At 43.4% G+C, this 23843-nt stretch overlaps 1 protein-coding gene across 7 annotated transcripts in view; it reads left to right on the forward strand.

Annotated features, from left to right (window-relative positions):
• Positions 1 to 23843, forward strand: part of sema6e (sema domain, transmembrane domain (TM), and cytoplasmic domain, (semaphorin) 6E) — a 115341-nt gene that overhangs the window by 21426 nt on the left and 70072 nt on the right. Inside the window, exon 1 of one of the 7 annotated variants that reach the window (XM_061246733.1) lies at positions 8657 to 8755. The exons of the other annotated variants lie outside the window; for them this stretch is intronic. The gene's annotated coding sequence lies outside the window, so the exon portion shown is untranslated. Of the gene's footprint in view, positions 1 to 8656; positions 8756 to 23843 lie in introns of those variants that run through there. 7 annotated transcript variants of the gene reach the window in all.

A 23843-nucleotide genomic window follows, 5' to 3' on the forward strand; every position in this document is an offset into this window, starting at 1 on the left:
GTCTGGGAGTGGAGAACATTCGGTTTGCACAACAGTTTAAAGAAATCAGTAAAAAATGTTTCACAACAGCCAACTGGAGGTTACTTTTTAGGCTCACATTGAGATAAAAAAAAAAACATTATGGGAAATTAGAATTCAGCTAGCAGTTAATGCTCATGCATTAGAAATGGAAAATGTCAGGCACTGATGTCAGTCTATGAAGCCAATAATGGAATAATTTTTTGTTCTTTAAAAGCAGTTTGTTGCTTTAAATATGCATATCTCTCCTTAATAATTGTGGAGCCAGTAAGTGGCAGATGATCCTCTATATCTAAAACCACTATCTGGACAGTTTAATGTTCTCTGTCATAAAAAAGCTGCTCTCACTCCAGTCATTTCACCTAATAAGGCACGATCCTGTTTGCTGTTTATAGTGTCGTAAATGTTATTGTCTAGCTGTTCATCACCTCCATTAGTGTCAGCCTTTCCCTCCCTCATTACCTCTGAGCAGGCATTCAGCTCCTCTTCACAGCAGTGAGGGGGGCCAGCCATCCTCAGGCTTAATGGGTCAGCATACACAACAAACAAGTCAAGCCCCACACTTTCCACACACCGAGCAGGAGCACTTGGTATTAAGAAGCAGACTATATAGTAGACCTAACATCATATTCAGCGCCATGATTGACAGGCCATTATATATCGGCCTGGACTTAGTCAACATTTGTCCTTAACTTTGACTCTTGATTAAATTCAACTTTTCATCCTTGTCTATACAAAAGCAGTCTGGTGAATTGGCTGCCAAAGTGAACTTTCCAGACTTCTTTTGTGAAGAACAAACCTTACTCGTACATTTCATTGTGAGTCAGAGTTGAGGACAAATGTTGATTGAATCAAGCCCATTGTCATGTTGGGCCGTTGCCCATTAACCTCACAGACGCTCGTCAGCGAAAACAGTGAGGGCAATGGAATCTGGAGGTCTAGTAAGCAGATCTCCCAGAGAATATTTTTCTTTTTACTCTGAGCATAACAAAGCCCGACTTGAAACAGGAGGAGGTCACTGGCAGCATTAGCAGCCTCCTTCAGTTCCATTCTGCAAATTGGTTTCAGAGGAACCAAGAGCCTGGCCTGGAGTTCCCTTGTGCCTCAGTTAGTTAGTTAATCCCAGCTCAGACTAAAGTGGAACTCCATGTGCTCACCGCCTTCCGCGGAATCCTGTGGGATGCTCAAATCCTGCCTCACATTGTTGGATTCATTGGATTCCCACACAGGTAGAGCTGGCTGTCTTGGATAAGTTGAGGTTGAGGCTAGAGAATTTAGGGGCTGGCAAGTATCCACGGCAGTGAGGTGAACCTTTGATCTTATCACCCTTTAGCTACTTGAGTGGGAAGAAGGAATGGGACGAAGGCTGAAAATGTCTCCCCTGAGGAGGGGGCTCTCAGTCCGCTGTCATTGCAAGATCATTTGTCCAATCGTTTAGCAAGTCAGGCTCTGTCTGGCTGTGGATTAGATCATCCCTTTGTTTGTGTACTAACCCCCTTTGTTAGATTAGACCTGGCACAAGGGTTGCAGGCATGTTTATGCATTTCCCCTACTTGGGCAGTACCAAGTGGAAAATAAAAAATTAATTCAGAAATTCCTCCCCATTGCGTTTCTGTGGAACTTTCTGCGTTCTATGGAAGGGCCTAATCTAATCCAAAAGCTGTGCAAGAGTGTAACATCATGTATGGGTTGCTGAAAATAGAAAAAGGATGCTATTTTGGAAAAAAAAAAAGGCAATTGAAATTGTGTGATTCAAAGTTTTGGAGGAACCACATTCTATTTATCACCTCCTAGAAAATCCTACTATGTGAATTACTAAAATATAATTTTATATAAATGTCAGTGCTTCAACCCTAAGGAGACAATAGTTGTTTTAGAAAGTCCTATGTTAAATGTCTCTATAGTAAAACTTGATGCCCAACTTTAGAAGGCTACTATAGACAGAGCACTGTGATGACTGAAATGCATATCTTCTATTGGCTTATGTGTCCAGTGTGTGAAATTTAGTGCCATTTAACTGGAGCCACATCTCATCCAATGCCGAGACTTTGATAACATGAAGAAGTTATGTGATGACTTGGAAATAAGTATTTCACCTTTCCTCCTGAATAACATGCCACATTTAGACTTTTGATTTGATGTATTTTGTGTTATAGCAACAAACCTATTTCACGGAGCTGTAGAAAGTATGTTTTTAACACTATGGGCAAATGACAAAACTGTTCTCATCCCTGTTATAAATTATATGCATGCCTTCTGTGTGTAGAAGCAGTGTGGTAGAGTGTTTCTGAATATTTTGGAGTGCCAACTGTATGTTATGCAAGACCCTGTGTTCTGTGGAGACAGTTTCCAACCACAAGTTTGCATTGAGACTGCTGTGCGTCTATGAAAAGCATAGAGCCTGCACATCCTTCAACACTCCCACAAATGGTTTGTGGAAATGTATTGTATTGTTTAATGCCAGGCTTGCAAAACCACTGCTAGAAGTAAATAGTTGGGCTTGGGGTATTTGGTTTTAAGCCATTCTTCACTTTAAAAAACCCCAGAACATTTTCCAGTATAATTTATTCTCCCATAAATCTCATACGTACTTTAATCTTTGGATTCCCATGATTAAGCAGAGTAGCCACAAAACCGGTGATTGTATCTAGAAGAGAAACATCATTTATTTGATTAAAGAATACTATTTAAAAATGTCCCCACTATTGTAAGATGTCACACTATATAGCAGTGTAGGTTTTGAATGCCCCCACCAGTATGTTTTTGTTGCTTTGGATCTTTGGCAGTTTCCTTTGGCCTCCACACTTTGCTCTTGCATCACTTATACAAGCCAATCTTGGTCACTTATACAAGACATTTTTCCATAATTCTGCAGGTTATTTTCGGTACTTGGCAAACTGTAACCTGGCCATCCTGCTTTTGCAGCTAACTAGTGGTTCACATCTTGCAGTGTAGCCTCTGTAGTTCTGTTTGGGAAGTCTTCTGCATGCAGTATTCATTTGGCATATATCCACCTGCAGTGTTTTTCTGATCTGTTGGACAGGTGCTTGGGGTTTTTTCTTCATTATGGTGAGAATTCTTTGGCTATCAACTGCTGAGCTAGGTAATCATAAAAGTACTGGTAGGCCAAGGAAGACCTCTGCAGTTGATAGCCAAAGAATTCTCACCATAATGAAGAAAAAACCCCAAGCACCTGTCCAACAGGCACATCTTGAATAAAGCAAACTTTAAGCTATTTTCTTGACTAGGTGTAGGCATACTCAATATCACATAGTGAAACATAACCAATATCCCTCTTGTAAAGGATTTGTCAATGGAAGATATTAATTATCTTGATCTAGTTGGTGGTTTGAGTACAATATTGATAATGTGTCACATCTGTAATTTTTCATTTTCCCATTTAGTTTTTTATTGTTATGTTGAATTTCAGTACACAGAAATGGTCAGGAATTGCAAATGTCATGTGGTCACAAGTGCTTGACCTTGGTTCATGCACAGTTTGGATTAAGGTAAGGGTTAAACCATTTTATGGGCTGTCATAGCACATCATATCAACCAAGCATTAAATAAAATGTGTCAGAATTTGGTTTGTGGAATATAATAACCCTTAAGTATGCCCTGATGGAAAGAGAAGAATGAAGATACTGACTAGCATGAGCAATTCTAGAGCCCCTAAAGCAAGGCAATTTATTTTGCAGAACAATTGGTGATGTCCTTATGCAGTATTCCAATTTAGCAAAGTGGAATTCAAGCTTTTTTTTCACATATTTCCCCATCCCTTTGTTTGCTCTTCTTGTGTTATTTAATTATATAATTTAATCAAGCGCTTTGTTGTTTGTGCGGTAGAGGGGACTTGTTCATTTAAACCCTTGATTAGAGTAAAAGACTGATTATGGCAAACGAGTCATTATTCCTGATCTCAAGGCACTTGCCTACTCATTTATTTAGCAGAAACATAGGCCGGTACCCGCACGGTCGCTTAATTAGAGCAAGTGGACTCCCTGGATTCTGGATTAATCTTTAACTGGGCAAAGAAAAAATGCACTCCTATATTGTAGCCTGTTTGACTTTATATAATGACAAAATGAGGTGTGGTGGTGGGGTATTTTAATGTGCCAGAGCTAATTTTTCTTATAAACATCATTCTCAATGGTTCTAAAGTCTGCAGTAAATGTAAGCCTTACAAAACTGAAGGACTTGGGGAAATCCAGTGGCAGAATTGTATGTATTCAACTTATATCATCCCTCTATTTTCTATTATCTCTAGTATAAGAGTTTTAAGTTTGAATGAATATCTGAGTGGATGTTTGCAGATTTGTCTTTTTTCAGTAAATTAACCATTATTTTTCAGTCTTGAGGGGAAGGTTTGGCAGTAGAAATGGTAGCACCCCTGGAGTAATGCTAGGCGATTGTTCCTTAAAATTGGCTACTCTATATTTTGGGACATGTTCAATGAATTGTTGGGCTCATAGGAGGGGGGAAGACAGACTTGAAGCCAGCTCTAATATAAGGATCAGTAACAAACCACTCACGGTAAGTGTACCTTCACCTTTGGGGTGTAAAAGGGAAGATTTCACAGCAAAGATAGGTTGCCACACAGTTTGTTATGTGGAAAAACCAGTCTGTTCAAGCACAGCTTTGTGTGACTGACTAAGCAATGTTGTTTTGGTGGATTTCACTCTGCTACTTGTCATGGGACAGTGTCATGGGAGAGTGACTGAGTCGAGGCCACTGCATCTGACTAGATGTGCCAAATATATTCCACCTCACAAACTTCACCCCCTTCTCCTACCCAGTTCCCCCATCACCTCCATACCTCCCGGCCTTGCATCCACGCACTATGCTGCCAAGGAGAGGGGAGAAACAGTTTCCACTTTTTAACAGCTGTCACCTCTTTATGCATTAACATGATAATGCTATCTGCTCCATATTTTTTGACTCTTGGCTTTTTTTTTTTTTTGGAAATCAAATTGAAAATGTTTAGTGATTATAAATAGTGTAGTGGCAAAAAAGGGAACAAAAAGTTGCTAGATAATGAGGCTATGCCATTAAGTGCTTGAGTGAGAGGTTGTTGTTTTTTTTGTATAACACATGCTGTGTGTTAAGCAGAGTACAACATTAAGCTTTTTAATTACTTTTTCTATTTAGTCATTAATTATTGGAATTCTACAGGGACCACATTTCCAAAATGACTGTATTAATATAATTAATTGCAGTTATGAGCAAAGTTATACCTATACTAACAGCTGCTTGTAATTACCAACTTGGATGGCACATAAATAAAGTATACTTGTGTGTGTGTGTGTGTGTGTGTGTGTGTGTGCTGGGATTCATTAAAGTGCTGGATTTCTGTTGCTGTGTAGTGTCAGGAAAAAACAACATTCTCCCCAGCCTGCTCCAGAAGTGTTTTTGGTTTCCCCACAACATTTCCATTTAAGGTTAATTAAGTTGTTTTTCAAGGACATTGAGTACATCCAGACGAGAGATGGCAGGGCCTAGAGCTGTGGCATGCTGGAGTGGATGTGATTGTTGTACAAATGGAGCCTTTTTGGCTGCCAATGTAGCAGCCAATTGAGCTTGTCTGTGCAGTCAGAGGTCATGCACTGCGGTGAGATGGATGCCCCCACCCCAAAGTGATAAATAGCCCCATCCATGGAGGCCACCGCAGATGGACACGGCCACTAAATCTCCCATTCCCTGGTCCCCTGCTGCTCGATAGCATCGGCTAGCCCACGCCGTTACCTCAACGTCGGTGCCAACGAGAGATGTTAATCATCATTTATCTTTGTTGACGCGCCCATATCCACTCAATATCTAATTTCAAACTGGCCAGATACAATACCGCCACCTCCCTCCCCAAACAATCTACCATCTCAACATTGTCATCCTGCACCCTCTCTCAAAAGCACATATCACGTGCGCATTGACTGCCCGTTCCAGCCCGGGAGAGGGTTATAGCTGTATGGCATTGCGCTTGTGTGACATAAGAGGTAGTAAATGAGAGTGGACAGACCCAGGCGGCTGAAGAGGTAGAAAGGTGGTGCCGCTGTGTGATTTATCACCATGACATGAAGACCGCAAGCCGGGATGTGTCCGTTATTACGCTCACTGCCAGTAAAACTGCACTTTTTTGCGCCCCTTGGATTTCCTCTTTCCTCATATCATCTCGCTTTCTGTTAATTTCTCCAATGCTCTCAGTCAAGATGTCAGTTTTGTTGTTCTACCGTCGTAAGCTCCCTCCCTTCCCCCAAGTTCTGCCATCCTTTCTCACCTTTTTGTAGATTGAATTTCCCACAGTGATTTGTTCTCCACCTTGTTCCTGCTTTTCCACCCCATTCATTCTGAGCTTCTCTGTTTCATATCCTCACTCTGAAGTGCAAGGCCTGTTGAACTGCTTCAGTCTGTCTTTATAACAGCTGGGAGTAACCGGTTTAGTATGACTGCTTTTAGATGGGGCCTGCTACAGACTGGATTAGTAATTGCAGGCATTACATTTGTTAAGACCATTTCACCATTATATGTTCCAGCTCAGGCTTGATAATCAATCAGTCTGTGCGGTAGGGCTTGGTTAGAACAAAAACTATGGAACAGTTATGTTCCGTTTCATATTTCACTTTTGAAAGGGTCTGCTCTTTTCTTCAGGAATGTGATCTCATAAAAGTGAAAGTATGAGTATCTTCGTTTCTCACATATTCACCTTGTTCCACTTCAAGCACACAACCCTCCAGATGGTGTCCTTGACACAAGCGAGAGCCGCTGGTTCCGTGTCTGTTGGCTCGCTCGTTTGAAAAGCAACCGCATGTCCCCTCCGCTATCTGTAATTACTGCCGTCCTTTTCCACTGCTGCAACACCCACAGCTGCACTGCCAGTGGGCCCATCATTACAGCCAATCTGAAAGCCTTTATTCCCTGCCTCACAGACTCCTTTTTTTCTGTACTGCTGTGGCGGTCACTTGTGAAACAAACAGCAAAGATTCAGAAGAGAAAAAGGATAAGCAGCCTTTTGAAATCCGAGTTTGTGAAATCCGCATGCCACCCAACTGAGCTCCTTTTGACTAAAGTGTTTTAAAACGAGCAAGCTCAAAACTAAAAACTAAAAAAGGCACTGGCAATGTCATGTCCTTCCAGGCCCATGCTATGTCCTGTTCTTCATGCAGAGGATCACATTTTCACAACACCCCCATTACTGAAGCATGCTTCTACAAACGTAGGTGGATTTGGGCAACTTCGATCTGGCACCAAAGGGGCAGAAGTGCTTTGCACTGCTCTGCCATTACTTTCCAGCCTCAGTCTGGTCTTAAATTAGATTACATTAAGCTTAGGCAGCAGGTTTTCCTATTAGTATTGTCCTTTCAGGTACAGGGGAACAACAGATATATTGCTTTCCTATAGAAATGCTGTTTCACTTGAAGGAACTGCACTTCCTGAATTCCAATGCTAGGCATTAGTTGGCTTGTTTTTATATATGTGGTCTTCTAGGCGAAAGTCCATTCCACTGCCCACGCAGAACCTTTTTTATTTTCAGAAGAACAATCAAGCTGAAATTAAATCTACCTGGTATGCAAAGCAGCAATGTTCTCATAATGCATTCAATGTCCCCAGCTTTAATGTGAGGCACAGACATGCATTTTAAATGTGGAAAGAAATAACTGTCCACCAGCCCATTTCCACAGTATGTTCAATGACTCAATGAGCATTTGGTGCAATCTCTGCTGTCGTCTGGTCGTCTGCATTGTTGTTTATCCTGTAGTTTGTAGTGGAATAGCCAGTCCAGCGGCTGAGAGCTGCCTGTCTGTTAACGGTGAGTGAGTATGCGGCAGGTTTCCAAAGAGAGAGGGAGAAGGTAACCACAGAATCAGGTGTCAACATGTGCAACCTGCCCTGTGGCAAGAGCAGACACTTTTCACACAGACTGTAAACTGACACGAGAACATGTAGAAATCTGTGTCTCTGCCAGCTACTGTTCCTCCATTCCGCAGGCACACATGCATACACACACACACACACACACACACACACACACTCAAACATACTTTGGCAGCTGCCACTGCTCTTCCCTCACCCTTTCTCATTCTCATTCTCATTCTCATTCTCTCTCCCTCTCCCTCTCCCTCTCTCTCTCTCTCTCTCTCTCTCTCTCTCTCTCTCTCTCTCTCTCTCTCTCTCTCTCTCTCTCTCTCTCTCTCTCTCTCTCTCTCTCTCTCTCTCTCTCTCTCTCTCTCTCACACACACACACACATGGTGAGTGAAGAGAGAAGCTGAAGTGGCAGAATAATCAGTATCATTCATTAGAAGGGGAGCCCTGGTCGTTTTTGCCTCTCTCTGCAAACACTTCACACATCCGGGACACAAAGCGGAGCCGCACAGATCTGAATGGCAGGGGACAAAGCATGGCCTTAAGTGCAATTTCATTTGAGGATGAACATGAAAGGGACTGTCTGTCTGAGTGTTTTTGCTGGAGGACAATGAAATTGACCTTCACTCATTCTAATGCAGTCAAGGACCACATTTACCATAGCAGGACACCAACATACCATTACTCCTAACAGTGTATTACATTTCTCATTCCTTTGTTTTATGGTAAACCCAGGAGGGTGTGTGGCTTTCTCTTTCAGTAATGGAAACGTGTCTTGGAGAGGCTGATAGTCCCGCAGAATATTGACACCTGTGTATACGTGTGCTGCAGCAGCAAATGTCGGATCCAACGGAGTTTATCGGAGCCCAGATTTGGAGCAAAGTGAGTATCCTGTGCTGGAACTGGGTGCTGCGGATGTGCCAAGTTCAGCACACTGTTGCCTTTGCTCTCTCTCTCACAGCATCCCTGTGCTACACTCTTTCAAATGGTAATACTGCGATGTGTGTAGGAGCACATAAGCTGGAAATCAGCTTTCACTCGACAGCGTCCTTTTCTTAAAGCCGTCATGCAGTGTTTCGCTGGATTGGCTTGACATTTAGTCACAATTTTGGGAGCAATGAATCATTCAAGAAATTAATGCTGTGCAGGGCAGTTGGTGCTTGAAGGTCTTGGGAGCTTTATTTCCCCATATTCTGTTGATGATTTAAAGAGCTTGCACTTGTATTAGATGTGTCGCATGAAGTGAGACTGAAAAAAGTTTTAAACCAATCATGTTTATACCAAAGGTTTTCAACAGTAGCCTTTCCTGACTTTGTGTTGACATCATCAAAACACAGTCCAAGTATGATCAATCACTCGTCTACAGCAGCTGCCAGATTTACCCTGACTAAACCCTGGCTGAATCAGAGCAACACAAAAGCCTGGAATCCTAACATTTCACCAGCCTGATAATCTAAGTAGGCTGGTTAAAATTGGACTTTAAATACTGAATCAACAGTAAGCTTTCATTTCATCCTTTCAAAGCTGGCTGCCCCATGGGTATCACGGCCGTGATGTGATGCGCAGACCGCCACACACAGACCCGAGTCACCAGCGCTATGGGACGGAGTAAACAGGGAATGCTGGGTAAAAGGTCTTGCTGCTTTCAGGGACCCTAATTAATCTCCCGTCCGGCCGTTTGTTGGAGATAACGGCCAGCCAGCCAACCGGCCAGACCAATTCCCAGCCCCTCTCCATCCCTTAGATCTTGGGAAAGTTGTCTAAAACAAACACTGCCCTCATTGCCATTTTCCCTCGGACACAAACTTCATGTAAGCATGTGTTTATTTCCGTCGTCAGGGTAGTTGGCAAAATTCCCAAGTAATAACGAGGAAAAAAAAAAAAAGTGTTTATTTAATATGTCACTGTCCGTGTTCCGTTTCATTTTATTATTGATGCACTAAGTCACGCATCTCAGACGGGCTGGGAGGATTAACAAGAATCTTGCCGCTTCCTTATTTGGACCAAACCTGAAGTACATAAGACAGCGTATCTGTTGCAGAGCAAATCACATATGCCTCAGGAAGGTTAGAGCGCCTTCTTAACTGCTTATCTTCTCCATGAAGCTCTTAATTAACTTCTGTGAGCATCCTGAATAAACATCACCTCCATATAGTTATTGTATCATCTCCCCTCCAGGTATTCCTTTAAATAATGAATGCACAGTGTTAGATGGCATTAGTGGATTCTGGGTCTTACTTTTTTGGCGAGGTTGTTTGGGGACCCAGGTCTGCTTTAGGAGGTGCAGTGTTGCACTGTGGATGATTTGTGCCGTGCTCCTAAATTCTGCACGGCTCCTGGGGAAGTTGAGTGTCATTGCCAGCGCTGCTGTATTTCAGTACAGAACCAGGGATCCCCTGTGGATCCCGGCTGCGGATCAAAACCCCCTGCCCTTCTCACCCCTTTTTTCCTATTCAACATTCAACATTCATTTTGGCTGCATATATAAGCAATGCAGGATCAATCAGGAGCACCCCGGCTGGGCTGGGTGCTCTGGGACTGTGTAATGGGAATATGTGAGTATTGGGCTTTGTTTCAGGCTGTATAAAAGGCACGGAGTGACAACCTTTCAGCTTCTTAATTTAGCAACTCATCGAACAAGCTGCTTCTTAATGAACATAGAGATAGCTGGTGTATAATCACTACAGTGCGTGTGAGACCCATGATAGCAAGTTCTTAGAATTGTCTGTTTATCAGATCGATCCCCATCTTCTCTGCTGAGACCTGCTCATCTGGGCATTTTCACATCTACAAATTCTTGTTCACATTGTGTTGTTGACGTGGAACACAATCTTTACACTCTATCACATAAGAATATGATGAGTAGTATCTTCTTTGCTCTTATAATGGGTTGGAGCGGTGCTAAGAAGAGTCAGGGAACTGCTTTGAAAGGCGTATTGATTTTCCGAGCCTGCGTGACCTGGGTGATGGGCCCAGCCCAGTATTTCTTCAACCCTGATCTCCAGCAGTCGCCGCTGGCTTGTCTGATCGCCAACTCTGAAGGTCTAATTAACATTTCAACCAGGCTCTGTAAACGGCTTTTAATCACCGTTTCACATTGTGTTTTGATATTCAAACTGCCAGCGTCAGTCGCCAGAAGGCCCTGCCTCTTCGGTTCCTCTCAGAGGTCCCTGCACAAACACGCATTACCGGCATGTTTAGTGTTTACATCCCACCCTGGAGAAGGGCATGCCATTGGGACTGTTTTTGAGCGGACACCTGACACGAGGGGCTGCATTGAGCGATGACACGAGGTGATTGATATTCATCTGGGCAACGATGGCATACAAGCTGTCAACTGCGCATTTGCGCCACTGAACAGTTCTCCGTTTTGTTTTCAAAGCAAGCAGGGCAATCGGAACAAAGGGAGAGGAAAGTGTGCCATCCAGGAAAATACTTTTGACTTTTCGAAACTTAGACACTGCCGACAGGTTTTTTTTTTTTTCTTTAAAGAAATACACTGGCTGCCTTTGGACTTCATCATGGAAAAAAAAGTGTCTCGTAGCAGGCAAAGTGTTTCGTTCATTTCAGAGAGAACACTCTCTGGCTCATTGCCACAGAAGCATTATGGGTGTGTGATGAATATTTCGCTCAATATTTGGGGTCAACCCGCCACCTTCCCTAACAGTAGAGAAACAGTTCCCACGCTCCTCACTGCCAGACTCAGAATGGAGGCAAAGCAAGGGGCTATGGAGGCACCGCACTGGAGACCATGGCTTCAGGAAGAGGCCCATCATGTCTTTCCTTCAAAAAATGTTTGCAAGAAGATCTAATCCCCATGTCTGATATTTGAAACCTGTAGATCACCTGTCTCTGTTGTCTGCTTAGATTATACCGACACACCAGAGGGAGATTATGCTTTGAGTGAGTTCCACTCGGCTGGCTAAAAGATCAGAAGTGCTGTTTTGCAGCTCCATTAGCCTTTGAAGACATCTGGGTGGGGGGCTTCTCTGCACTTTAGTACATCTTGATGAAGCTACTGTGACACTAAGATGAAATGTGGCAAAGCAGACAGCTTGTAAGCAATTCAGATACAGAAATGACGTGCATACATTTACCCAGACACTTGCATTCTGTTTATTTTTTGAGTTGTGACGCCTTGCCTTAACCTGGTTTGGATGCTAAGGCCTCGGTTTCCTGAGTAATTACAGCAGTGATGCGGTCCGCTTCTGCCCACATCCACAGACAGTGAAATCTGAATTTTCACCTCTGCAGGGGTGTGGCCTGGACCAACCCTGTAGAAATCTGTGGGACAAGCATGAACATGTCCATCATTTCCCAACCACCACAGGCACTGTTGTGAGAAAGTCCACTTTAATCAGAATGACAGCAAGAATGACAAAGTCCCAGTTGACTGTTTTGTCAGTGTACATTGACATTTACTCATTGTGGCCAGTGTGTTTGCTGTGTCTCTGATACATTATAAAAAATAACATTTGCCGTCGCTTCTGAAGGATTTCACTAGCATGAGTTGGTAACTTGTTCTTGAACTTGAACAGCCACAGGCCCTCTGAGTGTGGCAGGGTGGACTCATGTTTCCAGCCAATTGAGTAAAGCATTATGACATACTGTAGCTGCTGTTTTTGTCTTTTTTTACATCTATCTACTGAAGGCAAAGGCGGTAAAAAACCGCCATGAGCAGCATTCAGGACCTGTTTGTCCTGCGTTGCTCTGGAACTACAGTACATCCAGTATATGCATGTAAGCTTAGCTGGGGACGTAACCTGAGGCACCAGAATGCATACAAACCCAATCTGTTAAGTACTATGGGGAGCTTGGAGGGGTTATACTTGAAGTAATTCTGACTGGTCCTATATACAAGGACACAGGCTGATTTGACCCTATATTTGCCACAGCTGCTTGTATTGTGCCAACAATAATGTTCGATAGCTAGCCAAACCAATTATTAAATTCATCTCACCTTGTCGACCAAGACCAAGATTTTTGTATTTTTGTATCCCCCCCCTTCCGTCTTCCCTTTTTATTAGGGGACCTCACCAGCAATGCCTTTGTAGTGTGAGAATTGTACTCAGCCACTGAATTAATGTCAGTGTGTAAAGTTCCCCCTCTACTTCTGCCCTTTTGTGGAAACCAGGACAGTCCGATAACAAGGCCTGCCATTTTGAAAGGCCAGTGAATGCCGTGCTCACCCGCATGCCAGAAAGTGTCGGTTCCGATTACCAAAGATTCCCATCTTCTGTTTCTTATATGTATGTTCAGTTAATCTTATCTGAGCCATGGGAAGTTCATTGCCCTTGTGAATAGATCGGTCTGAGTAACATGTACATTCTGGGATGTGTAGTTTAGGAAAGGGTTTGATACTCCAGGACTTGGCAGAGGCTCGGTCTTGTTTCCGCACCATTGCACTGGTTATAATCGCATTTTGGCAAAAAGGCAGCTTGAAATGAAGCCATACATCGCAGGGTAAACAGTGGAACCGGAGAGCAGGCGAGAGGGAGAGAGGAAAGACTTTCAAAGGGAAGGGTATATATTGCAAGTGCACATATACATTGGGTAACACCCTGAGTTACCCTGAGCTGAACAGTTTCCCTGGTTTTTAGAATGCCTCCATGACGGAGTGGAGTGGGGATGACACACAGTGTCCTATTTATGCAGAAACATAAATATGCATCTTATAAACCGGCTTGAGAACATTACATTTTTTATCTTGTGAGCCCTGTTTTTAATTCCAATGTTGTCCTTGCTCTGATTTTCAAGTGTGTTTAATACCTGAACTGATTAATCTGCATTTCTTCATGGTTACTTTACCAGTCTTCTGCTTCTCCATTTTGAAATCTGACTCAATTACAATTTGTGGACTTCAAATAAGTACTGATTATGGCATTTAAGTCACTTCTCCAGCAGGCAGTGGGGGGAATAAGCACACAAGGCACAAAGATTGGCATGGAAAAGGTCACTCACAACTACCGTACCTTTCTATAGCGGTACTCAACATAATGGCACATTTGTTTTAAGTGACAGATTCCGTATTAAGCTGACGGAGAAATATGCTGCAAAGCCGTTACTGAGGTCACTTTCTTCTGAGTCTAAAGCTTTTCATTGATGGCCCTTCCCTTTCTCCTCTCCGAAAGCACAGTCCCTGTAGCATGGCCAGAGGGCTAGCACTGTGCCCTGCAGTCTGTTATGTCAGGGTGCCCTGAATGTTTGGCAGTGCCCTTTTCTTCACCTCATTATGGCCTGGTTCTGTGTTATATTCTTCCTCTCTAGCTTAGGCCGGATATCTGTTTCATTGGGATGACACCACAGGCTGTTCAGCATCATGTCCAAACAATCCCGCTGGTTCTAGAGACCTCGAGAGCACAGATGGACATTGTCAGCTTGAGGAAATCTCAGCAAAAGACGACAAGCTCAACCTGGATTTTTTCCACAGAAAACTGAGTTTCTGACATTGGTGTGTGCTGAAATCAAGAATAGTCACTTACCTGTGATTTACAGATTTTCTAGTTTTATGTTGATGGGGCCCTTTGTTCTAGAGGGCGTATTTTACAAGCAATGGGCTTGTGTGGTCTTGCAATGCTTGTGGGCCAAAGTCCAATTTCATCTGGGACAGAGAGTCACAAACTGTGCAAATGTTACACCTATGGACCTCCGTAGACCGATATGATTTCACAAGCAATAAACAGTATTATTTCCTCAGTCCCTGGGTATGGCTCTACCGTCTTGTGTGTATCCAGGAAATGAGGCCCCCTGTGTACTGTGTTCTGACATTTTGGCCAAGCATCGGTCCACATATGACTGGAGCAGGCAGGTGCTGGGTCTAAATGCGCTGGCCGCGTTGCGCTCAATCAGAGCACTGAACAATGGCTGGGGAAAATGAGTCTGGCAGGCAGTGAGGTGGTATCAGCCTGTGAGAGATGGATGTCATGCAGTGTCGCAGCCTAAAGTAGGGCAACTCTCTGAAGGACGTCGGGTCGGCTATGGAGCCATGGCAGAAATGGAAACTGCTTCACCTCAGTCCCCGTTTTCAGAGAGCAGATGCAGCCGATCTGAGCCACATTTTTCTTGGAAGTGTGAGGTGAGCCTTTTCCTTTATTTATGGCAGGGTTCCTATTTTTAACAGTTGGAAATGTCATTAAATTGTAGTTCATTATCTTGAAGACCGGTGTGTCCTGAGAGATGCAGTATCCTCATGCCTTTAGGTGACTGCACTATCCCTACAGTCCATCCAGCCATCTGTTTGCAGGTGTCCGTGTGCTCCATGTTTCCACTGTGCAGCCAATCAACCGTGTTCCTGAATAAATAGATACCTCCCCGTTTCTTCTCCCAGCTCTCTCAAGGCCTGTGCAAGGTTAATGAGCAGAATCAATCAGGTCACCATATCTCCTGTTCTCAAATTATTCTCAAACCACCACACCACATGCCTCTTCTTTGGAAAAGTCACATGTCCCATTAAAAGCCCACGTTATCATAGCTGCACACCTGCACTTAGTTCTCGGTCCACCGTAACAGGAGCTGACTGCAGGACACTAAATGAGAAATATTCACCGCAGCACAATTATTGGCTCTGACTCACGGGCAGTAACTGCATCAGCAAGGTTACACAAGATGTCCCTGTGACTGTTTTTGCATTATTCACAGTGAAGCCCTTGTGCATTGTGGCCATTGTGGCCATTGTGGTCAGACTTGACTTGTTTAATAGGCTGCCACCTTGGGAGTGCCAACTGCCTCTACCATTCTACAAGAAAGTCACTTAAAGGAACACAGATGTTAAGTGCTGTTGCAACACAGTTGAAATTATTAGCAGGGCATAAAGAAATGCAGACAATATTTTTTTCATTATTATCTTTAACCGGGAAGTGGGTTTTCCTATCACCCCTCTCTTTCTGTCTCTCGCTCATCCTCCCTCCACAATCCACATTCTCCTTCTCCTCTCCCTCTTCCCTTCTGCCCACTCGCTCCTGACTTGCCACTGTCAGGGTTGAGCAGTTGTAGAGATAGGCGGCTGTCTGGTTGACCACAGAAGTGCGCATGAGGACAGGTTTCTCCGGAAGGCATTCGCACCCCTGCAGAACTGGCAGTGCTGAGTCAAGCCCGAGTGCAGGGGATCCGATTGTGCTGAGGCTGTTCTGTGTGCAAATTGCATTAGAACACAACGTGCTGTGTTCAGCCTAATCGAGCAATCATCGGAGCACTGAGGGTCATTGTGTGCCCCTTCCCTGTTGCGTGGTGCGGCATCCAATCAAATTATAACAATCTTGCACTCTTTAGAAAACGCTTTTCAAAGATGGGTTTGGGTGGGGTGAGTGATAAATAATAGGGTGGATTAGACACGACTACCCTCCCAAATCAACTAGTGGATGAGGGGCGGGGCATGCCGCCTAGGCGCAGTGAGGAGGTCCTGGCGCTGATTAAGACGGATGGAGCCGTCAGTCCACGGATGATGAATCGTAGGATTTGGGAGTGTCTCTCCTTCATGTAGAAGAGACATGGCGCTTTCATCAGTCAGGCGGGTCGGCTGTAATTTCATTACAATCGCAGAACAAGAAGACCTGCCGAGGCAGCAGACGGGGACGGACACCCGTTTTATTTTTCCCGTTCGGGACTTAACTCTCTGTGGGCACCAAGTCTACGTACATTATCTGAAAGCATCTGAAAGGCCAAGCTTTTGTGTGAGGCCTGTATGTCTTGTTGGAAAGATCCATTATTCCTAAATGAGTATGAATAGGGTTAAATTGCAGGCTGTAATATCTTAATATGCAAACTGCTAATATGCTTTTCATCTGCAGCCTCTGAATAATGCCATGGGGTACGTCTATGTGGAAAACTGGCATGTGTGCTGCCAATGAAATGTGTAATGACTAATAAAGAAACACACAGATTTGTCGTTAGCCTGTCTAATAATGCTGTTTTTCTTTCTTTCCATGTGCGTGACCATCGTTTGTGGCTGACTACTCATCACAGGTAACATTCACCTCTAGCTCTATTGTCTCTGCCCTCTGTAATCATATTCCCACTGACTTGCAGCTCTTTTTACCTCTCCTCATCTGGCACTGATGTGAATGTGTTTCTACACGGAATCAGTGCCCAGTGGTCGAGCACCTCTTGACCTATAATAATTCACATGTCTTTAGTGGGTGCTACCCACAGTAAAATGAACAGACATTCTCAGCAGAGAAAATCATGTCCATCCATGATTCTAGTTTGGCTTACATCCCCAGCTTGAACTACTTTTAATTTCATAGGTTACATACCCCTTTCCATATTTTCTTTGTCTAACAGAAAACAATGATTGGGACAAAATTGCATACATTATACAGTATACTGTATATTGTCTGTTATTGTAGCACTCCACCAGTCTTATATAAAGCAATGAGTTCACTTTATTCACTACTTCTCTTTGGTATTTGAGTGTGTGTCATTGAATTGTGCCACTTACATTTCTACATGCTATATATTTCCACCATTTTATTTGTTGAGAAGCAACTCTCCAAAATTCTCTTTTGGAGCAACTCAGGTCACACCCCCAATTGAACCACAGCGGGGGTCAACCCCAAAACCCGCTGTCACACAGACATCAGGGTTCTGGCTTAATGAGTGGCCAATCAAGTCCACATTCAACCACATAACCACACAGACACAACTGGCACGCCATGACATCTGACTAATGCAGGCAGGATTCATCATAACTACCCACACAAGCACCAGGATTGTGCCCTAACAACAGATTAGTACTGCCAGAATCCAAACCTACAACTACTCTGGCACCAGTTGCCTGACAACTGACCACTGTGGCTGGGATTCAATACCTCATGAGTCCCAAATTAATACCTGTACAACAGTCCATGTTTCCTGTGGTTCGCCCTGGGAGACCCAGTGTAGTGGCAGCTGGCCCACCCTGCTCCATCAATCCATGACATAGATGAGTGTCCATACATGTTAATGGTAGAGTTGAACTGGCGGTCTTTTGGGTAGGGAATGTGCCAGTGCAGGAGCCTGTAGCCTTGCTCCCTCGTTGTAGCCTCTCTCCCAGCCCAGGCAGCCTCAGCCACCATCCGTCACCGCGGGCGGCGTGGTGCGCTCCAGCTGCTCTGGCAGATAAGCCGCCACCACCCACCCGTCCCCCCGCGGGGCCCTTGGCGGAAAAGAGCGCGCGTCGCCCGCTACTCTGCGTGCGGTGCCAGCAGCATCCCGCCGTGGCGGAGTCCCTGTCGGTCCCTGTCAGTATGCAGAAACGGGAAGCTCCCGTCCAAAACCACTGCTTTTTACCTGCCTCCTGTGTTCGCCCATTTATCATATTTGAAGTGATGAGAGTAGAAAAAATGGTTTCTGGTTCACTTTCAAATACTGTCATTTTATTCGGCGGATTAGCACATTTTCACCAAGGTGTCACTTGGACGTTTTTGTACGTGCTGTGTTATGCTAGCCAAGAACTACAGCTGATGTTCTAATCTAGTAATCTAGAGCCCAGATTTCAGTGTAGGCACACCGACTCCCTGCTGTTGTCTTAATATGAATTAAATTCAGAACAGTGTCTCAACGCTAATCCTGTCCGAATGGTGCAAAGCATTGTCTGTGCTCATTATGTAGTTTGTGTTTAAAACATTACATTTTTATCAACAAAATATATATAATTTCTCCCTGTAGAAAAATGAATATTGTTTCGGCCATTCAGAGTAGGGGGCTACAGAATGCAATGCTGGGCCAGCATACACAGGTGCCAGTTGCTTACAGTCACATCAGGAACTGGCAGCCTGAGCTTGTCAGTACAGTATAGTGGCAGCAGGGGTTGGAAGTTTCTCCCGTCCTGCTGGAAGGCACTGCATTTACAATAGTAGACTGGGGTTGATATTACATTTCTATAGCCTGAGCGCAGCGCTGATTACTTGATGAGAACACCAAGCAAAGGTCAACAAACAACAGCCCAGTCCCTCTGCAGCAGATTGAAAAGGAAATTGTTTTGCTGTGCTGGGAGTCGTGGGGTGCATTTAGGCTGGTGCCCATTTTCTCTGCTAGGGGTTTCTTTTAGCTGTAGGACTTCCAGCTGACCCATCAATGTTGGTCAGTTTGTGGGACTGTGAAATTCCCTGTGGGTGGTAAAGGAGGGGTACTGGGGTCCGGGCATTATTGAGGGGAGTATTCCCTCGCCTTTTCTGTTTGTTTGTGTTTGCTGTGTGTGCTTTGAGAGCACAGAAAGGAGCCATTTAAAGGATGGGGTTAAATGGCTCCTAGGGTTCAGATTGTACCATTTCATTGCCAAGTTGTAGAATGTTTTTATTTGTGAAATCATGCAATGAATGTGGCTTCATTCACGCGGGTATGCACGCACGCACACACACTGTGTAACTGTGTATATTTGTGTCTGTTCAGTATATGCCAGTTTGTTTTTCTGTGTGGACGCATATCTGCATAAATTTGCCTGTGCTCACTCTGCATTGGCCCAGTGAAGCCATATTTTTCCATTGGAAGGAGAGATGGAAAGAAGTTGGGCCTCTTGGCATGAACATCAGTGGGACTGGCTCTGACAGCCCACAGCCAGAGGCCCATTAGCAGACCAGAGCGGCTTGCACTGTGCCCAACCTGGCAGCGCATGACCTGCTATTTTCCATATCCCTCTGCCAAAATAGACAGGCCAGCCAGGCCTTGACACGACCGTAGTCAGTACTGCAAGCGCTGTGCTGTCCCATTCCTTTCAAATGAACATTTATTCAGGACTTTTCATAAAGGGCACCTTCTTCTGGGTGATGATCATACGGTCTATTAAAAGGAAACCCACATTAAAATAAGCAGAAATGCAAGATATTTAAGATAACTGGGTAATCATTAAAGTCATTCTAAGAGGCTTTCAGAGCAAAAATGGAATGCAATTATATAATCAGACTCTATAGCCAAGTCAAAGTACAGCGGTTTGAACAACTTAATGTTTTCATTTTGACCTGAAATTCACCCTTGAGAATGGCTTATTAGAAGTGAAATTGTGTTCCTTGCAGCTGGGATAATCCTTGAAGTTCCATGCAGGGCCATGTGCTGCTAAATGCACGCATTCCCCCTGTTTCTTATCATGATGGAGATTCAGGCGCAAAGACCAGCTTCTTAAGCTTCAGAAAAGTAGATTGTGTATGCAAGAGGGCGTCTTTTTCAGGACCGACTGAAAAATGTAATTGGTTCAGTTTACCTGCATGTTTCAAAAATAATGTGTGTATGTTTGGTGTTGGTTTGGAGTTGTTGTTGTATCTTCAATACCACGGTCCACAGCTTTGATGTCCCTTATTGACTCATTATACTGTATTATATGTTGGCCAGGCTTTGGCCCATGGGAAGGGCAGTCCTCTCATTAGCAACATGGTAAAACATTAATAATTATTTTCTATTGATGTTATGATTACAACATTTCAATAAAGGCAAAGATTGTAAAATATGGTATTTAAGATTTCTGATGTTTCTAAACGATACATTCATCAAAGCGTTACTCATTAATCATTTCTATTACTGTATGCATTTAAACAGTCTTTTCTTTTTTCAAATCAAAGGTAAATATAGTCTTTGGGACCCTGGGATATTGGGATTTTGCAGTCGTGCCTCACAATATGACCTGCAGCCCCTGTTTGCAGCTTTGCTTTCCTGTGAGCTCTTGTGTTGACTCCCTCCATCAATGTGACAACGGTGATGAAGCACTGCCACAGGAATTGCACCTGAAAATGTGGCCTTTCCAGCCCTCAAAGGTGCATTAGCTTTCTTTAGAAGAGCCATTGCTGATGATGCATTGAGTTCTATATTGCAGTATGTTGGGAATCATATAGTTGGGCTTTCCTTTGTAGAAGTGTGGAAAGCAGCTTTATGACCCAGGTTTTATGGACTGATATCTGCTAACCAGACCAGAATCACCCTTCCATGCTGGACCCAAGAGGAATGTGGACAGCTGGATTTTGGGTGGATCTTTTTTTATTTTTTATTATTACGCGGTAAATACTGTTTTTGTGCAAGCAGCATTTTTAATCAAAACAAAATTAAGTGAGTCAATTGTGGGGAGAGAAAAAATATGATCCAACCGGTCAAGAACACACAAACGTTCAATGATGAATAAAGGTCATTCAGCCAGACTGTCATGATCTTGAATGTCCTAGTGTAGGTGTTGCATCAGCAATTTAGCTATTGCCATTGTAAACTTCTTTATGGGTGACTAATGGCTCTTGATAAATTTGATTTGATTAACAGAAAGTCACCACTCCATTAATTGGGGTGTGTAAAGTGCTTCTGAAAGGTGCTTACTCTGAACAGAAAAGGCACATTTGCCATTACCCTACTGTTGCAAGGTCCTGATAGTTTCATACAACCAATTGACTCCAAGGAGGTTGAAGGTGAATGGTGTCCATAATTTTTTTTCTTTTTTTTTAAGGCCACCCATTACTGCTAGGGTTTTTCTGAAATTGAATTACGCTGAGAGGAAGTTTGGGATACTGATGTTAACCCTGATGTTATCCTTTTGCAGTGTTGCTCCCAAAGCTTTTATGGCCATCTCAAATTGTCTCACTTCTTCAAGTACCTCACCATAGCACTCTTTGGATTTCCATTTGAGATAATGTTACAGGTATAGCTGTGAATAGATACATAGGTTGCCTGTCTCATGGTACTTTATTTTGTTATAAACAAATTGTTGTTTGCTAAGTTAACATTACACTTCATAAGGGCCTTCTGTAAGTGGTGATGTTGCACTTCTCGAGGCTAACACTAGCATGCTTTGCTTATGTATGTCACTCTGGATAAGAATTCCTGCTGAGTAACCTTATTTACACTAACATAATTCACAACGACATTCAGTCAAATGAACACTAGAAAATGACTCAACACTGTAAATGCAATACCCTTTTCCTTCCACTACTTTTCCAAAATATTTGGGCTTAATTGAACTGTGTTTTAAAAATTTTGAAAAATGTACTCCTTAACAGGCAGTTTGTGCCATCCCCCCGGCTGACAATAGGCAGGTGTTACCCAGGTGTGAATGTGTCCCTCTCTTCTGACACGCAATTCGGCGACTGAATGACTGTTTGATACAAATTGCTCAATCAAGTGCTATCGAAACTAATTTCGCACATACTGCATATAATCAAAAAAAATTAATACATTGCAATTATTTCATGAAGATGATAACAACTGTAGGTGGGGATGCATAATTGTGGGTGATGTGAAGAACCAAAGCTCTGTTCTCTGTGGTATTGATGAGTAAGAGGTGTGTGTGTGTGTGTGTGTGTGTGTGTGTGTGTGTGTAAAAGTGCACTCCAAATAGCAGGAGCAGAGGAAGGGAGAAGTGTGCTGAATTTGCTGACTGGAGAAATTACTTCTTTAAAAAAATATATATATTGCATTGCATTTGTTTATTTATTTCTATCATTAATTTCATCTACTTTTTCCATTTTGTGTTTGGTCTTGTTCAGAACATTTTAGTATGTGCCTGTAATAAGCCAAGACATATTTTCCCATGTAACAAAACTGTGATCATTTAGAAATGAAAATGTTGAAATCGATTCAGTTGTGCCATTTATTTCAATAAAATAGATTTGCAATCCTATTTGCAAAACTGGTTTTGTAATCTTCATGAAATTAGGTCACTGTGGGTGCAGAGATCAATGCTGTAATGCTGGACAAGCTTGAAACTGCTGGGTGGTTCTAGGAAGTAAAACACTGTGGCCTTTCTAGTGTTAAACCAGGCTAGAAATAGGCTAAGCTTTGAGAACAGGTTATATGTGTATGTTTGTTTATTTTGGGTTGTTTTACACTGTTATTCTCCAGAGTCTTTAACTCCGCAATCAGCTTATTGATATGTTGACCTGATAAAAGAATGCTACCACACAGGAAATATTGGAGTTGACATGGAATGCAGTCCTTTGCGTTTGGTCTGGCTATGCAGAGTTTTGTCACGTGTTGAACCAACATATCGGAGGCAGAACCGAAACTGTGAGTAACAGTTTCGGGACAACAGATGCACAAAATTACAAGACATGCTATGCCGCCTTTGCCTTCAAAGCGCACTTATGTTTGTGAAATACAGTATGTGTACAACTTTGATGTTTCGGGTGTTAAATAATACATAAAGTTAAGCAGCATGTGTTTCCCCAGACTCCCATCTCAAATGCATGGAATAACTGGCTAGCTAGTGCAATGCATCAGTTTACAGCTCTCTTGAACTTTTGCCAAATAGACGGTGTTGGTGAGGTCCAAGAAACATGGTGACTTTTCAACCTGAAGCACTATCTGAAAGATCTATCTCTAATTATCATTCTTTTGCTGTTGTGAAGTCCAGACAGTGAGATAAGAAAGCTGCTGGGGATTTTGGGGGGATTGCTATGGATATGAAATTTCATCTGCAGCAAAGCTGCATGTTTATAAAGGAGTGTGGAGATAGGAGATGCCGAAAGAGAGATTACCAGGCTGCCTGCCGTCTGCCTTCGACCAGGAACACAGAACTCATTAACTCCAGATCTATGCGTGGACACGGTGTGCCAGCACAGATCTGCGGAGGAGGTGACAGAGATGGTTGGGGCCCATATATAGGGGACAGGCACGTGACGGGAACAAGACGTCCCACATTTAATCCGGGATTACCTGTCTGGTTGTGTCTTGGCACATGCATGGAGATAATAGAAGCCGTGACAGCACTGTGTGTAGTGCAGCTTTTGTGGGGTCGCCTGTGCTGCTTGAACCCTTTGAATTCACCAGTCCTGGTCATCAGAATGGAAGTATGTGTGGTATTTACACGGGTGAGAGTGGGTGTCGGAGGTAGGAGGCTCTGTTAATGGAACAGGTCAGCTGCTGGCCTGATAAACATCTACACCATCAGGTTGAAAGAGAGACAGGTCTTCAACAGACCATCTTTCAAAGGGTTCTGGGTAATTTCCTCTGACAGCAAAAAGAGCTGCTCAGCAGGGAATGGCTCTGATTTCTGTCTGTGGTGTCCGCTTCCATGTCAATGCTCAGG

Source organism: Conger conger, chromosome 1, assembly GCF_963514075.1.
Source record: "Conger conger chromosome 1, fConCon1.1, whole genome shotgun sequence".
Taxonomy (NCBI): Eukaryota; Metazoa; Chordata; class Actinopteri; order Anguilliformes; family Congridae; genus Conger; species Conger conger.